Below are 21665 nucleotides of genomic sequence, written 5' to 3'. Positions count from 1 at the left end.
GATATCCTTGATATCTTTTTCTTGCCTAATAGTTATGGCAAGTACTTCCAGTACTATGTTGAATAGGAGTGGTTTAAGAGGGCAACCTTGACTTGTACTAGATTTTAGGGGAAAGGCTTTTAGTTTATCTCCATTAATAATAATATTTGCCATTGGCTTGTTATATATGTCCCTGACTATATTGAGAAAAGTTCCTTTCATTCCTATCTTGATGAGGATTTTTTTTTGATCAAGAATGGGTGTTGGACCTTATTGAATGCTTTTTCTAATATATTGATAAGATTATATGGTTTTTGTTTTTCTTTTTGTTGATATGGTGTATTATGTTGATTGATTTACAGATGTTAAACCATCTTGCATTCCTGGAATGAAACCTACTTGGTCATGGTGAATGACCTTCTTAATGATGCATTGAATTCTATTTGCCAGAATTTTGTTGAGGATCTTTGCATCTGTGTTCTTCAGGGATATTGGTCTGTAATTTTCTTTTTTGGCAGCTTCTCTGTCTGCTTTTGGTATCAAGATGATGTTAGCTTCATAGAAACTATTTGAAGTGTTCCTGTTTCTTCAATTTTATAAAAGAGCCTAAAAAGAATTGGTAGAAGTTCCTCTTGAAAGGTTTGAAAGAATTCATTAGTGAATTCATCTGGGCCTGGGCTTTTGCTTTTGGGAAGATTTTTGATCACCATTTTAATTTCCTCAGTAGTGATGGGGCTGTTCAGATATGCTACCTCATCTTTTTTTAACCATGGGAGGGTTATAAGGATCCAAGAATTTGTCCATTTCTGCCAGGTTCTCATGTTTCGTGGCATCGAGTTTCTCAAAGTAATCTCTGATTACCCTTTGAATCTCTGCAATATCTGTAGTGATTTCCCCCTTTACATTTCTAATCTTGTTTATTAAGTTTCTCTCGATTTCTTTGTGAGTTTTGTCAGAGGTTTATCAATCATGTTTATTTTTTTTCAAAGAACCAACTTTTGCTTTCGTTGATCTTTCGGATTGTCTTTTGGATTTCCACTTCATTGATTTCTGCTCTAAGCTTTGTTATTTTGCCTACCTATTTTTGGTTCCATTTGTTGATCATTTTCTAATTTTATAAGCTGTATCATTAAGCTATTCATGTAGGCCACTTCTTTCTTCCTGATGTGTGCTTGCAAAGCTATAATTTTTTTTCTCAGTATCGCTTTTGCTTTGTCCCATAGATTCTGATAGTTTGTGTATTCATTATCATTTGTTTCCAGGAAAGTTTTGATTTCCTCTTTGATTTCATCTGGGACCCACTATTTGTTTGGTAGCAGGCTATTTAATTTCTAGTTGTTAATGTTCTTCTTCTGTGTCCCTTTGTAGTTTACATCTCATTTAAATGCCTTGTAATCAGTGAAGGTAGTCTGCACTATTTCTCTCCTCTTGATTTTATGTAGATATGTTTATGGGTAGCATGTTGTCTATCTTGGATAATCATCCATGTGCATTGGAGAAGAATGTTAATCCAGGTTTCTGAGGATGGAGTGCCCTAGATACATCTACTAGTCCACTTTCTTCCATTTCTCTTTTTAGAGCCATATATTTTTGTAGGGTTTTAGTGTGGTTGACTTATCAAGGGGTGGCAGGGCAGTGTTGAGGTCTCCCACAATTATTGTGTTGTTATTGATATCTTTTTTAAGATTTGTCAACAATTGTATTAAATACTTTGCTGGTTCCTCATTGGATGCATATATGTTTAGGACTGTGATTTCTTCCTGTTGTACATATCTCTTGATTAGTACAAAATCGAACTTTGTCCCTTACAACTTTTTTGAGTCTAAAGTCTGTGTCATCTGATATTAGTATGGCCACTCCAGCTTTTTTAAGGGTGTTGTTTGCTTGGATGATTTTTCTCCAGCCTTTGATTTTGAGTCTATGTTTGTTTTGAGTATTCAGGTGTATTTCTTGTAGGCAGCAGAAGGTTTTGATCCATTTTGCCACTCTGTGTCTCTTAACTGATGTATTTAGTCCATTGACATTGAGAGAGATAATTGTAATAAGATTTAATGCCACCTCTGTGTAGAGATTTGGTGTGTCTGTTGGTCAGTCTTGTCTTAAAGTAGACCTTTCAGCCTCTCTTTTAAGGCTGGTTTTGAGTCTGCATAGTTTCTGAGTTGTTCTTTATCCATGAAGATATGTGTCCTTCCTTCAAACCTGAAAGTGAGTCTGGCTGGGTGCACTTTTCTAGCGAAGCATTTATTTTATTGAGTTTTGTCACTATGTTCCACCGCTGCCTTCTGTCCTTGAGTTTCTTGTGACAGGTCTGCTGTAAATCTCTAGAATGCTCCCTTGAATGTAATTTCACTGCTTTTTATTCTATCCCTATCTCTGGGATTTGTCTTTGTGACTAGGATATATCTTGGGGTGCTTTTCCTTGGGCCTCTTTTACTCTTCGGGCATGTAGGATTTGGTTTCCTGTAGTCGTTAGCTCTAGTAGTTTCTCTGTAATGATGTCCTTGACTGTTGATTTTTCCTGGGGGATTTTCTTCCTAGGTCTCTGGGACTTTAATGATTTTTATATTGTTTCTGTTGAGCTTTTCAAAGACTTTTCTTTTCTTTTTTTTTTTTCACCCCCTCCCTCCCGAAAAACTTCTATTTTCGTTTGTTCACATTCTTTGAGTAATTTTCCACTGTCTGTTCATTTGCTTTAAGGCTTTTTTTTTCTAATCTCTTCTGCTATATGGAGTTGTTATGCATCTCATCTTCCAGCTCACTGATTCTATTTTCAACTGCTGTTACCTTATTGGAGTGATTCTGGAATGCAGAATTAGATGTAAAGCTTGAACACCACTTGGTGTGGCCAAAAGTAAATTGGGGATTCCCAAAACCACCTTAGGCTTTATATTTGTGATAAGAATTCCTAGAACTCACTGCAAATTATTAAGCTCACACATGTGCTTGGTTAAAGGGAAAGAAATATTAAAGTTGGCCAAGGGAAAAAGTTCATGGGATAGTGCCTGGGGAATTACCAGATGTGGAGCTTTCTTGGCATTGATGTGTGATACTGTGCATGGGATATTGCCAACAGGGATGCTCATCTGTTCTATGAGAAGTTTTTAATTACTGCATGGCTAGTCCTAGGCCTTAGGCCTTCAAGATTGCTTTCCAGAAACTGAGGTGTAAGGATAATTTTTCAGTGTTCTTTTATTTGAAGGTTAAATTCTTTCCTGACAGATATAAATATGAAAAATAGTAATTTGTAGAATAAGCATATTTGAAAGTGAAAAGAATGGGTATATACAAAGGTGTTTTTTAAATTATAGTTAACAGAGTTCAAATAGTGTTAACTTTTATGGTTTTGATGTAGAAGATTACTCTACCTTCATCACCACTAATGTATCCAGGGCCCTCCACTGCTGTCCTCTGTCACTTCTAATCCATCTCTTCCTTCCTCTCCTCCTCTTCCCCTGGCTTGGTAATCTCTGTTTTACAAAGGCCAAGGAGTTTTGTCATTATTATGCTTATTTATTTACATAACATAGATGAGAGATATTTCTTTCATCTGATGAAAGGTATTTCTCTTCATAACAAATGTTTGTTAGTTCTTTCCATAAAACTTCCAGTGTTTTTGTTCATAACACATCCAATATTTATTCTGACTTATCTTGCTTAACGTCATTCTCTTTTTGCCTGTAAAGCTGCTATGAACTGCAAGATTGCATCTTTTCTTATAACTGTATTCTATAAATATATATGTTTATTTTTATATATGTTCATGTATGTATATACATACAATGACCTTTTTATCCACTCATCTGTCATTAGACATTTGGTTTGTTATCCTACCTTGACTATTGTAGTTAGCAAAAAACTAAATTTGGATATTAATGTAACACTGTTGTTAAAAGCTTTGAAGCAAGGTAGCTCAGAAAAGGAATTCCTTGAAGTACAGTTGGCCTGGGCTTCTAGAGTTAATTAACTATTCCTCCATCCCCCACTCATCTCAGCTGTTCTCAGGGGACTTCAAGGCCACTCAAGTGGCCAACTTGTTTGAACAGTCATTGCTGAAGTCCTATGGAAGTTACTTAGGCCTAGAGGTGCTTGGGACTATTAGGGCTACCTTGCAGTGCTGAGGGGGGACACATAGTGCTGAAGATCGAACTTGGGATACCGTACATATGAACATATGCTTCCCCTAATCTCTGAGGTATCTCTCAGTCCTTCATTCAATCTTAAGTGGATATTGCTAATTCACTCACTACTATACCCTTGGGTGTGAAATAAAATTTCATATCTTCCTTACTCCCTGGAGCAACAGCTACCTTAACACTTTATATTTATTTTTGATTTTGATAGTCAGCATTCTTAAATGTATAGTCATCTTCTTCCTCTCTTCTTTGATCACACTTTGCATTTGATAGTGAAACCCTCTTTTCATTTATAGTTGCCATCTTGTACGACCAGAGTTTTGGTAGATGATCCACTGAATATCTTAGCCTTTTAATTTCTTCATCTCCTGAACAAGATTGCCTTTAACAACTTCATTCTGCTTCAGTTGTTTGTTCCCAAGATACACTTCTGAAACTGTTTCCTGGAAATGCTTATTTATTTCACCAGAGAGCCTTTATTCTTTCAGTTCCTTATTGTGGTGGCTACACTGCAGCTCCTAATTTTGCCTACTCTGCCTGCATAATTATTTGTTTAATTTCTTTCTTAACTTAAGTATAGGTTGCCTATTCTTCTACTGACTTACCGATGACCTTGAATGCTTTATAATTTCCTAGACCAAATTTCCAGTATGGTTTCTTAAAATATAGAATAAGCAATTCTGTGTGTAACTGATAAATTCAATATAATTTTGATGTGTAGATACTGGAAATAGCTTTAGGGTCTCTCAGTTAAGGTTCAGTTCAAAGAGCTTATTGCTGTCCTCCACAACAAGCAAAATACCTTTTGCTTGTTATAGAATCTTGTTGATTGGCACTATGATCTACTTTGCAGTTCAGGCCAAAATATTGATATTATCCTTAACTCAACCTTCTCACACTTTTCTGTATGCCTTACATCCTCTTCTCTCATTTCCTTTCTCTCCTATTCTTTTCTCTAGTGTTGTATGGCAGAGCTTTCTGGCAGAGCTGTCACAGACTCCATAGCTGTATCTCTACATGATTGTGTATAACCTGAGTAATCTGATGTAAATCCATTTCTCATCATGGTTTCACTTTATTGAGACTCTTTAGTGATACCTGTTTTATAGATAAAAGTTTAAAATTGAAAACCAGATAGAAATCTCAAGTGGTTGAACATAGGCCTAGCATATGTGAAACCTTAAATTTATCCTCCATCACCTGTACTATGTGCCTTCCTCCCCCTTGCATCCTCTTCTCAAACTCCCCCAAAGCACTGCTCTGATGGCTTGGTACCTCTGAGCCCAAGGACTGCATTGAACTGTATTGCTGGGCTGAGATTTGCCTGGATAATCCCCATCCCACCTCTCACTCTGGTTCCCCATCTTTACTGGATTAAAAAAAAAATTTAGGGGCTGGAGCAGTAGCGTTAGAGGTAAGGCGTCTGCCTTGCATGCGCTAGCCTAGGATGGACCGTGGTTCAATCCCCCAGCGTCCCATATTGTTCCTCCATGCCAGGAGTGATTTCTGAGCACATAGCCAGGAGTAACCCCTGAGCCTCAAATGGTGTGGCTCCCCAAAAAATCTATTTTATGAAATAAGGCCCTTATTATTATGATTACAACTCATTCTTCCTGTCCTCTTCTCTCTTTCAACTGCCCTAAATACATTTTTTATTTCTGAATTTATTTTAATTTATTTGCAGGACTCCCCTGTGCCATTCCTTCTTGCTAACATACACTCCTCTAAAACATTATTGTTCTTCTTTTCTTTCCTAAGATGTCACCTTTGTAGAAGTCTGCCTGATTCCTTCCTCTTCCCCAGTTCACCAGAACTCTTGCACGCCTCAAAGTGCTTGAAAAGCCTGTATATTTTTGACTTTGGTTCTTTGTACAAGCTGCTTCACTGCTTCACTGCTTCAGTCTCTTCCCTGCCTCCACCCTAGTGTTATTTATTGTAGTTAATCTCTGTGATGTTCCTACATTTCCCCTAAACACAACTAAGAAACCATTCTGTTTATTTTATGAAATTTGAAAATTTTCTTGGCATTCTTATGTTTTTGAAATTTAGTTTCTAAACAGTTTGCATGTATCTTTGCTTGCTTTTGTATCTCCCCCTTAACCCTGCTCTTAGAAAACAAAAACAAATGTTCTAAGCCTGTTCTTTAGCTTTATGCTTCTATAAGCAAGCTAGCATGGCCTAACTTGAGAATTGATTATGTGCCAGAAGTCAGCTGACACTGTTTGTAAAAAAAAAAAAAAAAAAAAAAAAAAAAAAAGGCATTTGCAGCTTTCAGCTTCAGCCACTAAACCTGACAAGTTCTGACATCTCTTCTCTTGGCTGCCTCTCACTTCTTTTTCTGTTTCCATGGAAATGGACATCAGATCACTGAAACAAGTAAGAAACATAGAATACTGGTGGCTAATTGCTATGGAAGATTTCTGAATTCTTTATTTATGGAGAGGTTATTTTAGTATTGCTTGCCCACTATATAGCATGTAGTAGTTAGCCCAAATATCTGAGATAGTTTCTGGATTAGGGCTAGCTGATGTTTCTGAAGTGTTACTAACTGGTACCTAAAATATTCCTGGTTCAAATTCTTAGTGAAGATATAATTTAATTGAAGAATTGGTTGCACAGTGCATTGGGCACTTGCCTTGCACACAGCTGACTCAGGTTTGATCCCTTGCATCCCAGATAGTCTCCCAAGCACCAGCAGTAATTCTTGAGTGCAGAGCCAAGAGTAAACCCTGAGCACAGCTGAGTGTGACACCCAAGACCTCTCTGCCCTCCAAAAAAACAAAAACCCTACCAAAAAAAAAAACAAACAAACAATAAAAACTGTTATCTTGTCAGGGAGGAGCATTAGATTTCCATCTACAAGACCTGACCTTGTTCCAGATTCATTACTGTTTAACTATTTGACCTTGGCTAATTTTATATATTTAAGAAATATATCATTGCTTCTAACTAGTTCTGGGGCATGTTTACAAGTGCCCAAGAATAAAAACTGCCTCTACTAATTGTATTTTAGGTGAAAAATATATAAAAAAGAAATAAAAAAAAATGTGTGTGTCTGGCAGTTGTTGTTCACATAGGCACAGCAAAATTTGAGGAAAATAAAAAGGAAAACCTTTGACCTAAAAACAGGAAGACCTTACCCATGAAGTGTTCTGGCATAAGACCAACTACAAGCTCCATGCATGCTAACTTTTCTAACCCCAAAGTCTTTCTCTGTGGTCCCAGTAAAACTCTCCATAATCCAGGTTGTTTCTGTCAGATTTCTGAAGTTAGAGATCCTGATTTCTAGAGATCCTATGTCAAAGTCAGTGTGATGCAGTGTTTTCTGGTTTCATCTCACCAGTAGGTGTCAATGCAGAGAACCTTGCCCTGAAAGCAGGTTGTTCCTGTTACCAAGTTATCAGGGTGTCATGTGAACCGATTCTGGAGTAAGTTAACACCAGGGCAGCCAGAGGGTCTTTCCTGGTGCTTGTGTTGGTGTAGAAAACTTTGCTGTTTCCATAGATGGAGTCCAATGTTCAGGGGTGAATGGTCAATGTCTGATCTTCTGAAGCCTAAGTCAGTCACTATGACAAGTGTTCAGAGTGTAAGGCCCTGCTGCAATATAAAATTTATGTATTCCTATTTATTAGATAAGAATTTGTTTGCACACATAAGATTTTTCCATTTTAATGTGACTATGCAAAAAGGAACAATGCCACATGGTGCTACTGGTACATATGGGGGTAAAAATAACAAGCCAAGCATTCCCTATAACTTGGTTCTAACATGAACTCATCATACTAGAGAAATTTATCTACTAGTATTCCTTACTAAATAGATCCCCCCAAATAGGGGACATTGCTGCGACAGAAGAAGATAGACAGTAAGGGTTATACCTTTTGAGGAAATACATCTAAAAAAATATTTAAAGGAGATATATATGTCCCCTTCAAGTCTTTTGAAATATTGTGGCAGGACTGGTGGTGGTGGTGGTTAAAATCTGGAGCACAGGTTCAGCCTGTGATTTGGCCTTGTGAAGTCTAAAAAATGATTCCCAACAGTCACATGTCAGGAAATACCCTTGGGTTGGGAACTTCTCAGAAACTGAATCTGGTAGTGAGCTAAAGTCCCCAGTGAAGGGAAGTGAGGGGAAAAGGGCCTCAGAGAGCAAATCAGCAGCAGTGGCACTGGCAGCTTCTTCTAGGGCTGAGATAAGGTGGATGGGAATCTGTCTTTTCACTTTGGGAGCTGGTTGGCAGCTGGCTCGGTTAGGGGGATGTTTCACTTCCTGAGGAGTTAAGAACTTAGGATAAAAAGGGTTAAACGGGAGGAAATAACAAGTGGAGGTGAGAGAATGAAGTGTTAGAATATAATCTGTAAGGTGGTAAGCAAAGGATGGAAGGAAGCATTTCATATAACAGGGAAGGATAATATACAATACATATTAAAGACAGACATTATGTATATTATAGACGGACATTACACAATGTTGAGGTGGCCAACACATATACTCATGCACACACATAGACAGACACTGAGGATCGATTTATGGGTTACAGCTGAGAAGCTTACCCAGGTGAAATAGGACACTTAAAAAGAACGCTTAAAAATTATAAAACTGACAAGTCAGATATAAAGGTTTTCTATTTTCTAGGCCAATAACGATTGGTGAGGGTAAACTTTACTGAAGAAAGGCTTTGTGGGTTAGATTGTGTATAGAGCATTCTTTTTTTTTTTTATTCATGTCAGAAGGGTGATGTGCCGACGTCATAACAAGTTTGAAAGGGAGGCACATCGCACAGGAGTGCGAAAACCTGATCATCATGCTTATGAACGGGAAAAGAATCCTATAGAGCATTCTTAAAAACAATCATAATTTTTAAGTCTAGAAAATGAAGTGATTAGGGTAATGAGCACTGTAGAGAAGTCCACACCATGAACTATTGTCTCGCAGTGGTCCTCAAACTATGGCCCGCGGGCCACATATTGTATTTGTATCTGTTTTGTTTCTTCATTGCAAAATAAGATATATGCAGTGTGCATAAGAATTCATTCATAAGTTTTGTTTTTACTGTAGTCAGACCCTCCAATGGTCTGAAGGACAGTGAACTGGCCCCCTGTTTAAAAGTTTGAGGATCCCTGGTAGAGCCTCGATGGCGAACCTAAGGCACGCATGTCAGTGGTGGCATGTGAAGGCCTTGCAGCTGGCACGCAGTAAGGGCCGCAATTAAGATTCGCGGCATGGCGGGAGGCCAGTGTGCCTGTGTCTGCTTTGCAGCTCACCTGGCAGCAGGGCTGGACTGGTCATTGGGAAGGCTGGACATTCTTTGGTTTTGTGCGGCAGTATGGGCACTCGGGCTCAAAACGGTTAGCCATCACTGATCTTGAGGGTCTTGAGCATCTAGGTTCCTTTTCTAAAAGAAATATAAAATTGTGAGTATTAATGGTATAATAGTAAGCTACCTACAATTGAAGACAGATTCCAATAACAAATTCAATGAATGAGCTCTGTAACAGGAGTTCATGCATGCAGTTGAATATTCCACTGTTATTTAATGACATAAACATTAGATTATATTAGCAGGCATAATCAAGTAGAAAATTATGACTAGAATTTTTGTTATGACATTATCATAATGAGCCCTGTCTTCTGAGTCTAACATTGCATTCTGGAACTGGGGTCATCAACTTATATCTCCAAACACTACTAAGGACAAAAAGATCAAGGAGTTATTTTAGACATAGTAAAATTAAGTCATTAAAACTACTTCTATCGAGCATTATAGTGAGAGTCCATGGCTTCCAAATGTATTCTGTACCTGTTTCTGTGGATAAAAGCATTAGAACATGATTATAGATATCTGTAAAGAGCAGTTGATTGATCACTTTCTCAGTTTAAACAGCTGTATCTTTTCTTGATGGGAGAGATTAATCCATTGACATTTAAGAAAACTACTGACAGAAAGAGCTGTTGTTCCATTATATTGTAGGGTTGTTGTTGTTGTTACAATTGGGGATTTGGTTTGTGCTCTTTGACTAGTTCATTTAGAGTCGGCTTGATTAGTGCAAATATTGTGAGTTTTTTTTTTTATCTGAGGATGCTTTTAACCTTCCCTCCCATGTAAATGACAGTTTCTCTGGGTAGTTCACTCTAGTTTGAAAGTTTCTTTCATTCAGTAGTTTGAATATGTCATTCCACTCTTCTTGCCTGGATTGTTTCAAATGGAAGATCTCGTTTGATTTTTTTTGTTTCTTTTATACTTGAGGGTTTTCTTTTTCTCCCTTACTGCTTTAAAGGGTCTCTTAAAGACTTCTTTAAGGATCTCTCTCTCTCTCTCTCTCTCTCTCTCTCTCTCTCTCTCTCTCTCGCCGTTTGGATTACTAAATGTCTTGGTGTTCTGTTATGTTCTATTTTGTTTGGCACTCTTTTTGCCTCTTGGATTTGTAGAGAAACCTCTTTCTTAAGGGTGAGGAAGTTCTCTGCTATTATCTCCCTCACTACTTGTTCTTCTCCTTTCCTGTTTTCTTCTCCTTCTGGAATTCCTATATTCTGAGATTATTTCTCTTGTCTTTGTTCATTAAGTACTTTACATTTTCTTCCAGTTTTCTCTCTCCTTTTTTTTTATTTCTTTATTATTGCTGGCTTGTAATTTGTCTTCAAGTTTGTGCATTTCTCCACCTGTGTAAATCATCTTCAAATTCCTCTATGCAATTCTCCACCTGAGTAATTCTACTTGTTAATATATCTTGTAGTTCCTTTAGTTCCATTTGTATGGATTCTCTCATCTTCTGAAAGAATTTTTCTTTGAATTGGTTGGATTTGTTCATGTATAAATTTCTTAATTTCTTAGGCTAGATTTCCATTGCTAAACCATTAAATGTTGATTTTAGGTCCTCATCTATAAGGTTCAGACGTTTGGGTGGACTAGGAGAATTGCCAAGATTTCTCTCCATGTCCCCACAGTAGATTTCTTCTTTAGCCTCCCCATCGATCTTTGCATTTAGTGATTTGGAGTGCTGGAGTATTTTGTGTTGAAAGGAGTGCTAGATCCAATTTGCCAGGAAATTTATGATATATATTGAAATGATTTGGGAAAAAGATGACTGATGGGAAGGAAGGGGGTTTCAGTAATGTCACTGGAACCAAGAAGGAGACTGAGGGAAGGCTGAAGTAGAGGCCCAGTTGCAGCTTGGTGGAGGGGATTAGGACTGGAGCCTCATTGTTTCTGCCCAGACATAGGTCTCACTGTCCCCAGGGAACAAAGATTCAGCAAAAGTGCTGGGAGTATGAAGGCTATTGGGAAAGAGACAAAAGGACAGCCCCATTTGCTTTAGGTGGAAGGGACTAGGGCATGAGGTTCCCTATTCCCTCCTGGACACCAATCTGGATGGTCCCAAAGAGCAGATGAACTATGATGGTACTGGAATCCAGAAGGAGAATCTAAGTAACTCTTTTAACCTTATTTTTGTATTCCTCCCTTTACATATTACATATGTCCTAGGAGGCCTTTTTAGCTGAACACATTAAAGTCTTTCCCAAAGCTCTTTATGTAGTTGGATCCCTTATATCTGCTTAGAATATAGTATATTTGAATTCCAGAAATCCCTATTCCTTTCTTTCAATTTATTTTTACTATTTTCAAAAATTTTTTTTTGGTTTTTGGGTCACACCCTGCAGCGCTCAGGGGTTATTACTGGCTCTACACTCAGAAATCACACTTGGCAGGCTTAGGGCACCATAAAGGATTCCGGGATTCGAACCACTGACCTTCTACATGCAAGGCAAACACCCTACCTTCGTGCTATCTTTCCGGCCTCTTTATTTATTTTTTATTTTTAATATATTTTTTATTTAAGTAACATGATCATATTTGGGTTACAGTCATGACCAGAACACCCCCTTCACCAGTGTAACATCACCCCCTTCCCCCTTCTCATCCCCTGCCTGTATTGTTTAATAGGTATCCACTAGTTGTATGTAGTTATAAAATTAATTATAATTAAAAGTTCACTATGTCCATATACCATATTACAAGTGCTCAGTAGGCACACATGGCTAGTAGCTAATTTATCAGACAGCACATATTAAAGAACAATTTTTTTATCTCTGAAGACATTTGTATTAGTATTGCTGAAATATTTGATTTATTCCCCATATTTCTGTATCTTTATTTAAAAAAAAAACTTTTATTTTCTAGAGATAGTTCATTATTCTTTTTATCCTTGGTACCTAGCGTGAAGTTGGGCTTCAGATCTATTGAATGAAAAATAACATAATCTGGGGAGAGTCAATTGGATAATGACCATGTAAGGGGTCATTCAAGCCTAGAGAGATGCTGATTCCTTTTTGTGAGGCACTTGGTTTTCAGTTTCCCCTGTCAGAGACTTTTCAAAACTTACAAAACCTTACATACTATTTATCTGATTTGTTTATCATCTAACTACTGGGGTTTTGGTCTTTTTCTCCTATATAATTTGATAAGACCAATATTTATTGAATGTGTTATATCTTATGGACCTTATTCAAAAGAATAAGACATTTTAAGTGGATTCCACACTGTTGCCTGAGTTTTTATTCCATGAGCTGAGAGTGCAGACCTTTAGGGTGGCTTAATAAGTTTCTCAAATTGTCACATACATTATTTTATTTTCATAGTATTTTTATGAGGTAAAATATTTTCATTTTGCAGAAAATAAAGCTTTGGGAGAGGAAAGCTAAGTAGCTTGCATAAGGTCACATATGGCTGTGAAAAGACTACATTTTTCCTTACGTCTACTGTGTACTTGTTAATATATTCAGTGCCTCTGGTAACTTTGGTTATCATAAATTTGGTAATTTTTCATAGTTAGAATGTCTCATTTTTGGTTTTAAGATAAACTAACAGCCTGAAAACATATTGTAGAAGGAAATTACAATGCCTGACTGTTAATATATTTCTTAAAATTGACCTGCTACATACGTTGTGTTTAGGACTAATGGAATCTAACCGGGCCAGGCTTTAGAAAGGCTATAAATTTCATGAGAAGTAGAATTTCAAAAGACAAGTAAAAAATTGGTGGTGGTGGGGCATGATTCTGGGCAATGTTCAGAGGACCATGTGCTCAGGATTAAACCCAAGTTCTGGCATGAAAAACATGCTCTCCCTCTAATCTATATCCTACTCTTTTTTTTTTTTTGAGATTTTACAAAATTAATTTTTAATTGCTTTATTTAAGTACCATGGTTAAAAAATTGTTTATTGTTGGGTTTCAGTCATACAAGGTATACCGTCCTTCACTGTATCCTTCTTGTTCCCCATATCTCCAGTTTTTCTCTCACCTCCCTACCCCTACCTTTCTTTAGGGCAGTCATATTCTCTCTCTCTCTCTCTCTCTCTCTCTCTCTCTCTCTCTCTCTCTCTCTCTTTCTCTCTCTCTCTCTCTCTCTCTCTCTCTCTCTCTCTCTCCTTTTTGATGCTATGATTTGCACTATTGTTAGTGGGGTGCCTTGCCTGTTAGTTTCTCCACTTTCAACACTGAGTTCTTGTTGAGAGGGATCAGTTCCAACTATCATTGTCCTAGTAGACCCTTCTCTATCTTAGAATGATCATTTTAAGCCCCTGACTTAAGCTGATTTCCTAAAACTCTCCCAAACATAGTATTAGCATTAAAAAGTCACACGGTCTATTATTAGACACAATTTAGTGGAGTTTTTTTTTTTGGTGGTTTGGGAAGTAATGATAGATAATCATATTTGAATATTGTCTATTTTCCAAATATTCTGCCAACCTTTTACTTTGATTCCACTCATTATATACTGAATACTCTTAGCACCCTGCCCACTGTACTATTGCTCCAGGCCCTGACATTTGCGTTCTTGTTATACATAGTTATCTTAACTTCACTGTCACTATGTGTCAAAATAAGTTAAAAAGTAATTACTAGTCAATGGCCTAAATTCTTACAAAACCTTAGTATTTCTATTTTTTCTTTTTCTTCCAAATATAGGGGTCATGTCTTCTATATAGCTGTCAGAAACAATGGCAGATTTTAGTCTTTAGGAGACGTAATTTAAAGATGCATTATAGCTGTCTTTCAGTCTGTAAAAGGCTGTCATGTGGAACCAATTTTTTTTATGATTTATGGGAGCAGAACTGTGATTAAACCTCAAGGAAATTATTTTGGCTCATTAAAACAAAGTATTTTCATAAATGGATGTAGAACAACATCAATTTTCTAGAATGTGGCAGGAATTGAGAGTTTTTAAATTTTAGTTTGATGTTTTCTTCAACCTGAAAATCATTAGAACATAAACTCTATGAAAGCATAGATTTATTTCTTAGAGTCCTTGTAATGCTTAGTGCATGCTAACATGTCTTATTCATTTGTGAAATGAATAAAAAAAATGAACAAATGGGTCTGATTGTTTTTGAATGTCTCATGTGCATTTCATTCATCTTTGTCTTGTGTCTTGGTTTTTGGTTTAAGTATTTATTCGAGTTAAACATAACGGAAACTGGGAAATTGCTTTGTAAGACAACAGAGTTTTAGGGGAAGAGTTCACCAGTGATGCTATTAGATTTTGGGGCAAAATGTTGTGTAAGGAAGACTTTGTACACTCTAGGGTTTTTGGTGATACCTTTGGTTGCTAAATAGTCAGATATACCACCCCACCCTTCTGTGAAAAATGACCCTAGGCATTGCCAAAGATGTTTGGGGGAAACAGAACATCCCTTATTGAGAATTACTGAGTTAGTGAATTGAATACATGCATGGAATTGGACAAATTCAGTATTATCATTAAATAAAATTAGAGAAAATGCTGTCATTTATGAGACTCATTTTAAGATGAACTATACACTATAATAATGAAATATGTGTTACAGACTATATATTAACTTTATTATGAAACTGTCCATGTCATATTCCTAGGTTTCTTTTGAAACTTTGAAATCTGACATGGATTCTTTAGCTTTAGCTTCTCAGTAAGTAAATGAAGCCATACCATATTTCCTTGACTGTGATAGAACTTTTTATTCTGAATTTTCAGTCACAGATTGCTTTGATTGGAACTACACTGCAGTACATGTGTAAGGATTTCTAAAATAGGAGTTAATGAATATGGTGGCTTGTAAATATCAAAGACAAGACATGTTGAGGTGTAAAGTTGAAAAGAAACAGCAGAAAGCTGAGTGCTAATCATGGATTCTAGAAATAGGTATGCTATGGGTTTAGTGTTACAATTTTTTTAAAATATAAAATCTTTAAGCACCATGATTACAATCATGATTGTAGTTGGGTTTCAATTATAAACAGAACACCCACCTTCATCAGTGCAACATTCCCGCCACCAATGTCCCCCACCCTCCTTCCCAACCCCTGCCTGTATTCGAGACAAGCATTCAACTTCTCTCACTCATAAAGTCTAATCGAACCATCTAGTAGTGTGACAATTTTGTTTTGTTCTTGTATTACAGGAGATTGAATACAGGACTTCACAAATATTGAGCTGGTTTTGTTGTTTTATGTTTTGTATATTATAATTTTTGTTGGATTTGGTTTCATACCTAACTACTCAGGGCTTAATTCTGGCTCTATGGTCAGGGATCTTTCGTGGTAGAAATGAGAGGGATATTATATGGTGCAAAGAATCAAACCAGGGTTGGCTGTATACAAGTATCACTTCTATCTGTCAGGCCTTTGTTTTATATATTCATAAAAATTGTATTTTGGTTTTGTTTTAGTGCATGGTTCTCTAATTGTTGTTTGTATTCATATATTGTCATGCTATATACAGTTAATATTCTAAGGTAGTTAATTTTAGGCTGTATTGAATCCCCTCCCTAACTTATCTGCTGATTCCTCTTATTGAAGTATTTCAGATTGCAAACTTTAATAAATCTCTGCCTGTACTATACTTATACTAAGTATATATATTTTTTGCCACATCACACTTTCTTTAGAACATATTTTATTGAGCTGTTCATGGTCCTGATTTAATTATAAGTTAGACATTGTTGCATCTTAATATGCAGCACTTGCATACATATTGTGATGTAGTTATTTCTAAAATACAGTAGTCTCACCAGGCATAATTACAAAGAGACATCTGTCAAGATATCTATTTTAAACTCAAATTTATTTTTAAGGAATTTCTGACTTGTTTTTTTTCTAAATTCCTTGGGGTTGAAACCTGGTATAGGAGTTGTTGGCTGAAATCCAAGTCTTGTTATATTCCAGGGGGAGAATTGAAGCTGGATTTTCAACTTCTTGTGTCACAGCATTTAACACACCCACATTTTGGAGCAGATTTGGTGCCTTTTACTTGATATATATTTCCCATAAACCCATGTTAGGAAATGGAAACTGACAGCCACTTAAATGGGCTTATTACTTTTCCTGTGCTGTGCTATAAAATTCTTGATAGATTTATTTGAAAAGTATTTACTGAGTAAATGCATTAAGTGTTTTGTTAGAACCACCCTAGAACATGAAAATGACTTTATAAAGCCCAGAGGACTTCAGATACAGGTTTACTGTGAACAGAGAAAGTAGCAAAGCATAAAGTATAATAAGATATTGAAAGCAGCTCTATGATTGAGAAAGAGAATGGATGCCTAGTCATAAAAGTTAAGGATTTTTTTTCATATGTATTTCCCTGATTGGTATTACTTTGCATTTTCTAAGCTGGCTTATTTATGCTCCACCTTTTTCTCTTTTTTTTTTAAATGAGATATTATTGCAGTTAGTAGGTGCTTCTTTGATAAAATTTCTTTAGATTTAAGAGGACTATTCTTTTATTGGAGGGGGGAGTTTGGGTTTTTGGGACATGCCCAGTGATGCTCAGGGGTTACTCCTGGTTATACACTCAGAAATCACTCCTGGCTTGGGGAACCATATGGGATGGTGGGGGATTGAACTGCAATCTGTCCTAGGCAAGTGCATGCAAGGCAGATGCCCTACTGCTTGTGCCACCGTTCCAGCCCCAAGGAAAGGAGTATTCTTGGCTCTCTGTATTAGGATGTTACTTTTGGGAGTACTCAGGAAACTGCAGTGCCAGAGTTCAAATTTAGGTGTCCTACATGCTCAGCCCTTTGAGATCTCACTCCTGTCCTTAGAGTTATCTATTTTTTTTTTTTTTTTTTTTGGTTTTTGGGCCACACCCATTTGACGCTCAGGGGTTACTCCTGGCTAAGCGCTCAGAAATTGCCCCTGGCTTGGGGGGACCATATGGGACGCCGGGGGATCGAACCACGGTCCGTTCCTTGGCTAGCGCTTACAAGGCAGACACCTTATCTCTAGCGCCACCTTCCCGGCCCGAGTTATCTATTTTTTAACATAAGCTTTTGGTATTCTCTTATGAAGTTTTAAAAGGTGAAATACTTGATAAGTTTATAAATTTTGTTAAAACTTTTTTTTTCGTTCTTTTTTTTTTTTGGGCCACACCTGTTTGATACTCAGGGGTTACTCCTAGCTAAGCACTCAGAAATTGCCCCTGGCTTTAGCGGGACCCTATGGGACACCGGGGAAATCGAACCACAGTCCTTCCTTGGCTAGCGCTTGCAAGGCAGACACCTTACCTCTAACGCCACTTCACTGGCCCCAGATTTTGTTAAAACTTTTTTTTTTTTTAGCTGTTCAATGCTTATATGTATTTATACAGGAATGAATTCAGTCAAACTGATTAAGTCAAACTGAGATCTACCATCCTGAATAAATGAATAAAACATTTTATAAGATGTTTTAATAAAATTTTATAAAACTTTAAAAAATTTTAAGAAGATGAACTTTTTGATGTAGAACTTTATATAAAATTAGTGGCCGGAGAGGTGGTGCTAGAGGTAAGATGTATAAAATTAAAGTATTAGGAAATTGTAGTATCAGGAATAAAGTAAATTGATAAACAAAGATAAATATCTTTCCTCCTCTATATCTAGCACTGTTTCCTTCCTTCCCATTCTCCCTCCCTCCCTTTTTTTCTCCCTCCTTCCCTTTTTCCTTCTCTCCCTTCCTTTTTCCCTCCCTCTGTCCCTCCCTTTCTCCCTCCCTCTGTCCCTCCCTTTTTCCCTCCCTCCATCCCCCCTCCCTTTTTCCCTCCCTCCCTCCCTCTCTCCCTCCCTCTCTCCCTCCCTCCCTCCCTCCCTCCCTCCTTCCTTCCTTCCTTCCTTTCTTCCTTCCTTTTTATTTTTCTCTTCCTTCCTTCCTTCCTTCCTTTTTATTTTTCTCTTCCTTCCTTCCTTCCTTCCTTCCTTCCTTCCTTCCTTCCTTCCTTCCTTCCTTCCTTCCTTCCTTCCTTCCTTCCTTCCTTCCTTCCTTCCTTCCTTCCTTCCTTCCTTCCTTCCTTCCTCCCTCCCTCCCTCCCTCCCTCCCTCCCCCTCCCTCCCTCCCTCCCTCCCTCCCTCCCTCCCTCCCTCCCTCCCTCCCTCCCTCCCTCCTTCCTTCCTTCCTTCCTTCCTTCCTTCCTTCCTTCCTTCCTTCCTTCCTTCCTTCCTTCCTTCCTTCCTTCCTTCCTTCCTTCCTTTCCTCCCTCCCTGCATCCCCACTCAGTGTATTTTACAAAGTTGTTCATAATACAGTTAGTTGTTTTGGCATTCAGTGACCTTCCGTCTACTATTCTCCCAGTTTTAACCCAGTTTCCAAGCCTGCTCCCTTAACAGGCATACAATAGTTTATTTTATATTTCTTGTTGCAACAAAATGATAAATGAAATTATTTTAAAAAAGTAGAAAATTTGTGAAAATTGTTATAGCTCACATTGGTGTTTATTAAAAATAAACTATTGTACTTTAAGAATAATTATATGATAACTAAAATAATTTATTACTTTATAAGGATTATAGAATTATTTAAGTAAGTTAATAATTTTATTAAAGATCTTATAAAATTCTCTCTTAGAAGTATTCATATATAATAAGTCAACTTTTGTAAATGAACTTGGAATTCTTTGAATAATTTAGATCTATGATCTGTTTAATTATTGAGGTGTTTAGCATTTATAGTTTTGGAATTACATTTGTGATTATCCTATTTTTTCCACGTTATAGTTTATTTCTTAGCTGGCAGAGCTGTTCTTTTACTCATGAGTATCATTAAAATCCAATTAGCAGGGGCAGTGCTGAGGTGGTAATGTAACTACAGAGCTATTATTTGGTTAATAAAGAATAAGAATTCCCTCCTGGAACCCTGCCCTGTTAGCATTAAGCAAACTGTATTTACATGTAAATTTAGTTATAATGCTAATGGAAATCAATTGTATTTGTTTAAATGTGATTTGTGGCATAACACATATATGAATGATTCACTATGTTGGAATGATTTTATCATTTTTATCTTGGTGATTAATTAGATTCTTTATGTATATTATCAAAATGGAGCAACATTATAAAAATTTTATGTGCAGAAGTTATATGTGAATAATTTGTTATTTTTCTGTATGAAAATTTAGGTAATATTTTGGTAGAAATAGTATCACTCAGGCATAATGCATTAACTATTTTTGTTGCTGTTGAAATCTCCTATTTCCATTCTCTCATGCCTTCCATATTTTCCATCCTGTAGAAATAGGCAAGGCAAATCCAACAGAACAATTTAAATCATTTTAAATTTGTAATTTATAATAATTAAAAAAATTAAATGATTAGAAAAGTACCCAGTAGAAATGTGAAGATGGGGGCTGGAAAGAGAGCACAGCTGTAGAGTGTTTGCCTCTCAAGTGGCTGACCCAGGACCAAGGATGGTTTGAATCCCGGCATCCCATATGGTCCACTGTGCCTGCCAGGAGTGATTTCTGAGCAGAGCCAGGAGTAACCCCTGAGTGCCGCCGCCAGGTGTGACCCAAAAACCAAAAAAGAAAAATGTGAAAATGGAGTTTAACTTCTAGAAAATAACTTGGAGGGCTGGAGAAATAATACGGGGGCTAAGCTAAGGATTGCTTTCAGCCAATCCCAGTAGTTCCCAGCATTACATTTAGGCCAACTAAATAAATAAATTAATTGGAGTTTTTCCTCTATATTAACTAATTGATATGAATTAACTGACTATTTTTTCATAAACTTTTCCTATTTTTCTGCATGCAAGTTGTTTGCTTATATTCTATTTGTATAAGCTGTTGAGCTAGACAAACTAATACAAGAGATTGATAATTAGGGTTAAAATAATGTTTAATAATGTGCTTTAGATTATTTTGGGAGGGGCTCCCAAACCATGCCCTGGAGGTCCCAGAGATCAGTTCTGGTGATTCTTGGCCAACTTGGCCAAGTAAGTTCAATGCAAAGGTTGAGGATGCAGAATTACTAGAGCCCTATGGTGCCAGGTACCCACCAGGGCAACCATGCAATGTTTGAGGGGCCTCAGGGTGTATACCTAGTAGTGCTCAAAAGGTCATATGGTGCTGGAATTCAAACCCTGATGCACATAAATCCTATCTGCTGAGAAATCTTCCTGGCCCCTAAAAGTTAAAAAAAATATTTAAAGCATTGTGATTTACAAAATTATTCATAATTGAGATTTATACATACAGTGTTTTAGCATCAGTCTTACCATCAGAATCAGTCTATCCACTTGTGTTCCCTGAATCCATCCCAGACCTCCACTACCCAACCCCAGCCTGCCATTTTAACAGGCACCTTTTAAAGTTTGGTTGTTAAAGGTTGGGTCTCATGATTTCATTGTTGTGATTCATGGTTTGTATATTTAGTTCTCTTCTAAGACCACCAATCTACCTGAGTCCCCTTGACTTATGTTCCTCCTTATTTTTACATTTGAATTTCCCCCCTCGACTCTTATTTCATTTCCTCTCATCATGCCAGAAGTTTTCTAAGGAACTGCCATTTAAACCATTGCATTCCCTCATGCAGTTATTCTAAATACCATATATAAGTGATATCCTGTATTTATCCTTCTTCCTCTAGCTTATTTCATTTGATCTTCCAGTTCCATCCATGTTGCGGTGAATTCCATGATTACATCATTAATTAGAACTATGCATATTCCATTGTATATATGTATCACATTTTCATGATCAGCTCTTCTTTCATGCACATGTAGATTGATTCCAACTCTTAACTATTATACTGAGTGCTATGATGTATGGTGATGTGCATATGTCCTTATGATCGAATGTATCCTGGGGATAGATACCCAAAAGTGAAATTGGTGGGTCATATGGAAGTTTGATTCTAAGTTTAGTGAGAATACTGTTTTCCATAGGTGTTGAATCAATCAATATTCTCATCAGCAGTGGATGAGAGTTCATTTTTCACCATATTCCCAACACAGATTGTTCCCAGTATTTTTTATATGTGCAGTTCTTACTGGTGTAAAATGATAATTCATTGTCATCTTGATTTGGATTTTCCTAATCATAAGTGATGATATACATTTTTATAATCCTGCTGACCATCTGTTTTGTCTTCCTCACAGAGGAGTCTGTTAATTTCCTTTCCCTGTTTTTAGATTTTTGGTTGTTAATTTTTGTGAGTACTTTATATATTCTGAATACCAATGTTTTGAGTGCAGATATTTTCTCCCACTCAGTTATCTTATAATTTTAGTCTATATTGCTCAATTTTTTAAATCATACTTATTCTTCAT

At 36.9% G+C, this 21665-nt stretch overlaps 1 protein-coding gene and 1 non-coding gene across 2 annotated transcripts in view; one reads left to right on the top strand and one right to left on the bottom strand.

Annotated features, from left to right (window-relative positions):
* The window catches only part of NUBPL (NUBP iron-sulfur cluster assembly factor, mitochondrial), a 227027-nt gene that overhangs the window by 107526 nt on the left and 97836 nt on the right, over positions 1-21665 (top strand). The gene's annotated exons all lie outside the window — the stretch shown is intronic.
* Positions 8838-8940, bottom strand: LOC126002792 (small nucleolar RNA U13). Its single transcript, XR_007493427.1, has one exon. It is a non-coding gene; the product is annotated as a small nucleolar RNA U13 (small nucleolar RNA).

This window comes from Suncus etruscus, chromosome 2, assembly GCF_024139225.1.
Source record: "Suncus etruscus isolate mSunEtr1 chromosome 2, mSunEtr1.pri.cur, whole genome shotgun sequence".
Classification (NCBI taxonomy): domain Eukaryota; kingdom Metazoa; phylum Chordata; class Mammalia; order Eulipotyphla; family Soricidae; genus Suncus; species Suncus etruscus.
This window is presented reverse-complemented; position numbering and strand designations above follow the sequence as displayed.